We start from the raw sequence: 9650 nt of genomic DNA on the forward strand, positions 1-9650 counted from the left end.
TATGTTACTTTTAGTTAATGATTGATGTCGACTAGGAATAATCTAGTCTAGTCATTTTTCTATTGATATATTTTTCATTAAAATCTTATTCAAAATGGACAAAATTCTTTTATTATTATATTTTCATTAAAATTAAAGATAAGGAAATAAAACCAAGGAAATAAAACCTCGGTATTTTAGTTGAATTACAAAATGAGTAAGCGAAACTTTTTTGGATAATATAGCTATGTTATATCGGTTACAGCACATCGAGTTAAAAATCAATGTCTGCGTTCTATGAAAAAATCCGCAACGTATCGGAATACGATAAATAATATACGCAGTATTCTTCGAAGTACATACGTACGATACGACGCAATCGCGATTCGCTTCGAGTAACCCAAGTGCAATTGATGCATTTGAAACATCCACTCGATCTGCAATCGTGCGCGTTTACACAGCCTCAAGAGCGATTGCGTCACGACATAATGAACCATATATTAAGAAAATGCAGATACTTTATATATCGCTCCTCATCGACGAAATATATACAACAATGCGAGTCAGGTCATGTAAACATCAAAGATTCTTAGCTAAGAATTGTTGTTTTCATCAAAGATTCTTAGCTAAGAATCTTTTAGCCATTTTGATAAAATTTATAGATCAAAAAAATATAGTTTCAATTTGCCACAATTTCTAAATAAAGCTTCTTTATTTAATGACAATATTGAGTCGATCGATTGCATTACATTATTTTTTGATCATTGACTTGTAATATTTTCAAAGTGAAGAAAATATTAATTTTATTTCAGAAATTGATTTATTAACTAATTATCTTGTATTCCATCTCTGTTATTCCATCTTTGAAAAATATCTGGAAAAAAAGCCAAAAACTAATCCAAACGAGAGAAGTTCGGTATGAGCGATAATTAACGCATCTGGAGCGCCAAAGTGTAAATGTTAGTGTTATGGATTATGAGAGCAGACGCAAGACAAATACACGATGTTTTCTGTGTCGGTGCCGGCAGGAAGATTAAAGCTGATGGATCTTTATAGTCGGTTTGTCGCAAGATACTAAAGCATGTCTTTAACCTTTCACGCGGTCTAGCATCAAGTTAATTATCGCTTATAAAATAAGCGATGACAATAAAGGCATTAATTGATTATATTTTTTTACATATCGTCATATATTTATTTTTTAATTTCTTATATGTACCATGCAAATTTAAAGCAGTGAGTTATTATAATTTGTAGACTACATACTTCAGAGTTTAGGTTTATTTTATTAAAGCTAAACTTAGAATAAGAAAAATTGTTACATTAAACAATATCAATGACGTTCAAGTAATTGCAGAATTGTTTCATATCGACCTATTTTTCAATGTTATCTCGGATCGCGAAGGGTTAATCGTTTTCTTTTGCCAGTTGTAGTCAGATTCGCTAAAGCAACAGACGTCTCCGCGAATCGGAAAAATTTAATGGTTGTATCAACGCGGATAATGGCGTTGCATCATAATGCATGTTGGAAGAATTCTTTGATGCACTACTCTTATTAGACCTCTTTCTTATTAGACCTCATATATTTCAAATTCTATTCTATCTTAATTTCTTGTTGTAATAATTATTCAATCTGAAAATCTTTTTCGCTTATGTAATTATTTTTGTACAATATTTTATAATAGATACAATATTTATATTATAGATATAATATTTATATTATATTGTATTATGTTATATTATATTTTATACAATTATATTCATCTTTTTGCTAAAATTTTAATGTAACTTTTTATTTAAAAAGAAAAAAAGTTAATTAACATTAACGCGAAATTCTTTGCCTTTAATTAGATTGTTTTTGTTACACTTCCTGAGAATTTATAGAAGCTTAAAGAATATCCTAAAGAAAAATTTTGAAAAAAATGTATAAATTGTATTTATTTTCAATACAATATCCCAGCACAAAGTTGCACAAAAGTTGCAATAACACTGCTGCAACATTGCAGCAACATTGTATGTTACAGCAATATTGCAGAGATTTTGCAGCGATATTGCTGCAAATTCTGTATGGTTAAAAAATTTTATATGAGAAGCATGCATTTACAAAAAATATCGCAGTTAAGTAGCTTATTAATCTTCTTCAATTCAATAAGCTTGATTGAATATCTGACTGTAATTAATCTGACTGTAATTGCAGCGATATTGCTGCAAATTCTGTATGGTTAAAAAATGCTTTTATATGAGAAGCGTGCATTTACAAAAAATATCGCAGTTAAGTAGCTTATTAATCTTCTTCAATTCAATAAGCTTGATTGAATATCTGACTGTAATTAAGGCTCAAAAGATTTAAACAACAGAATCCATAAACGCTGAATAATTGAATGAATTTTCTACCAGTCAATAATCTTGTTGGCCAGTCACGTTGAAATTAATTAACCTTTATCAAATTGACTATAGCAGATGTGTCCACGTTATCGCTTAATTATAATCTCCTAAACGTTGAAACGTAATTAACGGATTCTTTGAAAATTTCTCCTTGTTCCTATCCTCTTTCTGCTCCCCCCCCCTTTCCCCCTCCCCTTCTCTTTTTCTCTTTCTCTCTGTTCTCTCTTTGAGTCGAAAGTGACAACCTTATCGGAGAAAGCTTCCGATACAGAAACGCTTGGTGGTTGGTACTCGAGTAATAAAAGCCGCTGATCATTGACAAATGCGGATAATGAATTGCATGCTCGCGTAGGAAATACTCTTGCTATCAGTAAAACGACTTAAGTATTTGTCGGAATGTAATCATGGTTGAACCATTCACTGCTTGTGTCCCGGTCTGTAAAATATAAAAACTTTCTCGCGCTGAGCCGAGTCGGTATTTTTATTACGCTACGCATTCGAAATTGAATGATAAAAACAGTTCACGAAAATACATCCAGGAGATTATCGAAAAATATATATACGATATAATGAGTGATAAATTATATATATATTGTATATATGAATATTACATTTGTGTTATAATTATATATGCAAAAAAATAGAATAGCACAACGAGAGAAAAAGAGTTCAATTCTCAATAAGTATAATCAGAACTCATATTATGCGTAAATTAAAATCAAGTGATAGTCTGTAAATGAATTTATTTATAAGAGGACTTTTGATTGATCATAAATATTGCTTCGTTATCTTTTTATTTCTGATCTGACATTTCGTAAACATTTCCATTCGCATTTATGCCGGAAGCTATTAATTAATATACCGTATGATTAAACTTACGTCATAAAATTTTCATTAATTTCTCTTATTAAATTGTTTGGGCTACACTTGGCAGCAAAGAGAGACACATGGGTATAAAAATGTGACGAACAGAATACACTATTAAATATTGAAGGAGCAATGATAATCCAATCTCTTGATTATAAAAAATAAAATGTTATTTTAAATCTCCATGTATGTCAAAATGTAAATCAATTCTATGGTTATATATAGTTTAAAAATCTATATTAATATACTCATTAAATAATTTAAATTCGAGTCAAATTTAATACATCTTGAATTAAATTATTTTCGGAGTCAAATTGTTTCAGTTAAATTAACTCCATTGTTTCAGTTAAATTAATGACATATCGAGTAGAAGCAGTGACGATTTAAAGAATTTGATTAAAAATAGCACAAAATTGGATATAATTTGATATTATAAATTTTAACAGTGTAGCTTCGGCATAGCTTGGATGAAGAACGAACAAAAAATTTCGAAAAAGTCGTGTCTGCAGAGATTCCTTTTCTTGTGACGGGCATGTTCGATATTATTAAGCCGTATCTTGTAACGTTCTTTATATATAGAAGTACGTATTTTTGCAAAATAATGCTCTCAAGATCCTTCGTGGCGCCACGCATAAAATGTCGCTTTGCGTCTGGTTAATTTTCTTTCGGTGACCTCGAGCAATAGCGTGTCCGGCAAGTAGCGAGATCTTTGGATACGCTATATTTTATTTCGCCCTGTCCCGAATCACTGAATTTACAGCTGGATTATACGCTCGTGTTTGTACGCGCCGCGTGGCATTAAACGTGATATACTCGCTTTTACATATCTTTTATTTTCCTCCTCGGCTGCGTGTACTGCACGTTTTGTTTAGCAAACGCGTGCACGCAACCTCGTCGGAGGAAACCGAAGATTCGGTTTTATTATTCGAGTGAGTTTCGACCTTTCGCGAAATCACCGGGGAATTATAATGCGTGAGTACCTTCATCGTTTTTCTCCCCAATAATTGAACATAATCGCTCCCTTACTTCAAAAATGATACAACTGAAAAAAAACTAAGTTTCCCAGAAAAGGCTTAAAAAAATTATTTTTTAATTAAAACAAAAAATTATTAACTCCGAATATCAAATGTAAAAAGAAAAAAATATACATATATTGAATTATCGTGATCTAATGTCATTTTTGTCTCACAATTCTTAAAAAAATCATTTTTTTCAAATTGTGATTTTTAACGATTTTTTATTCTAGGAGCGATACATTGATTAAATGAGGATATATTAAGTCGGTATACAGTGAGTGTAAAAAATATTCGTACAAGAAAATTTTTTTATAAAAGAAGTCTTATTTAATAGCTTTTAGAAAATAATTTAATTTTTTTTAGAAAATAAACAGCAATTTTATACAATGAATACATTCTGTTCTAACATAAACAAATAAGTTTCGCATATATTTTTTATTTTAGAAGCTAAATTTCTCGAATGTACCAATACTTTTTGAGCATCCAAACAATTTTTAATTTTTGCTTATTTTTTAGATGATATATATTTTCTATAATTAATATACATCTTTTTGGTATATATAATTTTAAGAAACGTATAGTCCATTTTATTCTTTATGAATAAATTATTAATTACCCAGCAAGAAATGCTCGTCAATTAAACGTCGAATCAATGTCAAATTGGTGTTAAAATCAATATCGATTCGATGATTCATATTTCTCTTGGATAATATTCATTTTTTTTAAATAAAGTTTTTTCAAAAATACTTTCTCTGTACGAATACTTTTTGCACTTACTGTAATCAATATTTGGCCAATAAATTATGTTACTAGAATAAACTAGTTCACTCTTGATAATTGATAGAATAATGTTTACTTAACTCATTCATGATAATAATTCGAAAATTATATTTCTTGAACTGTATCACTTTTGGAAGGAAGACAGTGATATCTTAATACAAAAAGATTGCGTCTGAAACGAAAATCTTAGTTCTCACTTTAATATCTTCATTTTTATTTCTTAAATTCATTGAAGAGATATAATTCGGTAAGATCTTTCTTGCGCGTATTAACATCCTTCATGCATGACATTCAGCGTACCCGCGGCCTTTTATTAGCGCAAAATACGCCGAACCAATTTAGCGATTGTAGTTGAAATAGGCTATAGAGGATAAGTATCCTAGTTTAGTGATCTTACCGCGATCGGCTGCAAGCCGATCCGTCGAGCGTCCTTACAGCTCTTTTAATAGAAATGCTTCCACGTGCTTCTACCATGCGTAGATATCGCGGTATGGAATAGTTCCGAAAGAAAAATTGACGCTGATATCTCATAATGGCGATCTCGGATCGTACTAGAGAGTACTTACATAAATCGTTCTCACATAAATCCCACACCAATAGTCCTTTCCCCGTCGGGCCGGCGCAGGCGTGTTTCTGACGAGCGATAACGATTATACAGTGGAACAAATTTTTATCAACTTTTTATTTCGCGACAATTAAGGGATATTTCTTGTAGGTAGGTTTTTTTTACGTTTGTAGGTAGAGGGTCTTTTATACTGCAAAAGTGTTTACAATTTTCTTCAATTTTTAAAAACTCCACTTCGAATTTCTTATGTAATAATGTAAATTTGTAATAATGTAAATTTGTAATATATGATAATGTAGTTAAAAATTTAAATATCTTTTTATAATATACAAAAATAAATGATAGTATAAATTTTTTCTTTTTAATATTTATGTATATAATTTAAATGATATATTAATCCTCCGTCCGAAATCAGAATCTTTAAAAGCACCATTGATACTTTTAACTGTTAAATATCAAAGAGGAAATGGTAATTCAATTCCATGAATTAAATAACAGTTTGTTATTTATAATTTTCATTTTTTTCAAAATATAAATCAATTCATTTCTGTAATTAATTTCAAAGTAAATAACGTCTATATTTAATATGTGCAAATGCAGTTAAATAAACTAAATTTGAGTCAAATTTAATATATTTTCTTAAATTAAATTATTTAACTCCATTGTTTTATAGCATAGTTAAATTAACGACATGTTGAGAAGGAGCAATGGCGCTTTACAGAAATGATAAAAAATAACTTAAATTATAATTTAACAAATATAATTTAACATGATGAATTTAACAGTGTGAATTTTGAAAAATTTTAATCTGTAAAAATTAAGAAATATTTCAACTTCTATGATGGTAAAAACTCATTGCTAAAACTTTAAGACTTTAACAATAGCAGATTTTTATCGGACTTACTAATATAGTCCGGAACAATAAAAAATTTGCTCCATTTCTTGAAGACCCCTATCGCTGATGGAAGAGTTAAAATTTTACCGGCGGAAGATTAAAATAATTGTGTAAAGGAACATGGCCTATCTTATATCATGATATGTTGTATTTGTCTTAGCACCGGAAACAACACTATTTCTAAAATTTGTAATATTAATATTTAACGTAAAAAAATTATACTGATTTCTAATGTTCCTCATTAAATCTATAGTGTCAAATTTAACCTAAATTTAAATTTAGGTTAAAGCCGTTGCTTCTTAAGATATAATTAGATTAAATTTGACTATAGATAACAGTGATGTTTTTCGATCAATACTTATTCTTATGTATTTTACTCCGTAAAATAACAAAAAAAGGCAAGGTTGAGTAGTGCTAAGTTAAAAAGATAAAAATTAAGTTAAAAAATTAATTAATTTTAACTTAACTTAGTTACATTTTAAACTCTTAACTTTTTAACTTAATTTAGTTACATTTTATCGGTAACTATTAACTTTTAATTTGATTTTTTTTAAGTTCTTAGATACAATGCTCTAATGAGTATATAATTTAATAATTTTATTAGGTGTAGTAAAAAGAAATCCATTATTTTTGCATGAAATTGAATGGAAAAATAATAGATTTCTTTTTACTATACCTAATATATTGTATAATCGTTACTTGTGAACAAAAATAACTAGATTTAATAAATAAGCTATAAGAAAAGAAAAATTGTAAAAAAATCAAACTGTTTCTTTTTTTTCTTTGATTATTTGTTCAATCCAAATTTAACTTTTAAAACTTTTTAATTACTTTTTCTTATTAACTTAACTTTTAATTCAATTAATTTTATTACGGATTATCTTGCATTTTAATTAAGTTAAATTTTCAAGACTGTTAACTTTAACTTAATTTAATTTAAAAAAAAATTAACTTATTCAACCCTGGAAAAAGGTTTGTAAATTATTTAAATTTATAGACTTTTTTCAAAATTAAAGCTCTTGATTTTTCGAAATCTGTGAGTGATGGATTTTTTTTTAATCTTATATATATATTTTCTTTCAACAGCTACATAAGAATCACCATTGAGATCGGAAAATAGAAACTTTATAATACAGTGTTATTGGTGTTTCATGTTCAAAATATTCCACGTTTCCATTCCGAACGTATCGCCGATAAACGGTGATACCAAGCATTAATCCAACTTCGGGCTGTCAATATATCGTGCTACGTACGGAAAATCGCGTTTTCCACGCGAGCGTCGTTCAGTGAAATTATTGCGCGCGCGGCGACGGCGTGCATCGTAAACGGGCAAAGCCAGACGATAGGCGCTTCCTGCCGCTGTCTGACATTTACCTCGATGTTAACGCATCGACTTTCGTTGATTGGAAAGGCTGATAAATACGGTCGCGCGAAAGACATTCAATCTCCCTCCGATCGTTACGCATGTTTTATTTACGGCATCAATTTCAGTGCCCGCTGTGGGACATGTTGAACTTTTTGGAATGTTAACGGGCTCGCTCGCAGGAAACTGTATTTTACATCTGCATCGGGGCATGTTCATAAATTGAGTCGTTGAGTTTATCTCCAACGTGTGATGTGGACACGTCGTATCAATTTGTATCCGTTTTTTCTCTGTTCTTCGCGTTTCTCGTCTAGATTTGTGTTATCCTCAGAACACGTTGCCCGAGAAATGAATTCGTTTTTCTTACCGGAAACAGACAATTTATAACGTGTATACGTTTCTTACGGTAAAAATTCTGTATGTTGCACGCGGTTACATTTGAATCGGTCATATCAGAAATCCTATGTAAATAAAAAAATCTAATTTTTCGCAGAAAAAAATATTCTAGTTTTTATAACTGTAGTTATACTGATTCATTAATTTTATTGAGAATTACAAGCAGAAAAGAAGTTTCAAAGAAGATGTATCTTTAAAATTAATTAGAAATATATAAAAAATGTCTCTTCAGCTCATATATTAAATGAGTGGATTATATCATTTTTAAAAACTTATTTTCAAAGATAAAAGTAATTTTGAAAATATTAACTTACATTGAGTTTGAAAAAAATGAGCATTTCGTACAAATTACATAATTGTACCTTTAGGAAATTCTGTAAATGTAATGAGAGACTTCTAAAAATGTTATAGAATAACATCTTCAATTTTGTAGTAAAAAGATTTTTTAGAAAAAAAATGCGTGATTAATGCGATTTTTATAAGAAATTGTGTATTAGTCTCTCATGATTCTGAAATTAATATCTCAATTTCGACAAAAATTGATTTATGAAACTTTTGAAATGATCGATTTATTAATTTCGTTAAAAACCATCGATTTAGTTATTTTATTAAAAATTATCGATTCATTGATTTTGTAAAGAATTACAAGTAAAAGGAAGGGAATTATATGATATATTTCTCCTCTAATTATATGATATATTTCGTACAAATTTGTCTCGTACTCGAGGTAATCAGTGATAAGGATTACTCCAGTATAAACTAAGATATATGACATTTTGCGGCTTTTCACTCAGAAAACTATAAAATATCCGTTACTCCTGTTATTGCTACTGAAAATAGAAGAGAGCAGCCCCCTGAAATAATCCCGATATATTCCGCGCGATGCGACGACACATAAACGATCGGGAAGTCGATTTTCGTATTTGTACGTCTTATTCACGAAGCAGACATAATCTCGGCGTGCCTGCGTAACGGTAAAAACAGATCGGCGTGCATTCACTTTTCCTCGTTGTACTTGTGTGTACGCACACTCGGCAGGCGCATTATCCAGCCGCATATGAGGCACGCACTTTGCAGCACGCCTTTTAAGGATATATGCGAACGGTAACAGTGTCAGTGCCTAGTAACAACCCGAAACATATTGTATTTCTCGAAACTCCGAGAAACACAAACGGCGTATATCACGCAACGCAATTGCATACGTTTAATTATCCTTTTACGTATACTTTATACGCGGAAGCCTCGGTTAAAAAGCGAGATAATAAATGTAAAAGTAATTGAAGAGCGGAAATGGGGGATGTCAGATGCGCCACGTTCTGATTTTTCTTCTATCGACACATAAATTGCAATAAACCAACGCAATAAAACCAAATAATTATTTCCATAAAAAAATAATTATATATATTA

The 9650-nt window shown here is 30.0% G+C and overlaps 1 protein-coding gene across 1 annotated transcript in view; it reads left to right on the forward strand.

The window, feature by feature from the left end:
• LOC108691913 overlaps window positions 1-9650 on the forward strand; it is a 62526-nt gene that overhangs the window by 49428 nt on the left and 3448 nt on the right. The window lies entirely within an intron of this gene.

The sequence above is a fragment of the Atta colombica genome, unplaced genomic scaffold (genome assembly GCF_001594045.1).
Source record: "Atta colombica isolate Treedump-2 unplaced genomic scaffold, Acol1.0 scaffold107, whole genome shotgun sequence".
Lineage (NCBI taxonomy): Eukaryota > Metazoa > Arthropoda > Insecta > Hymenoptera > Formicidae > Atta > Atta colombica.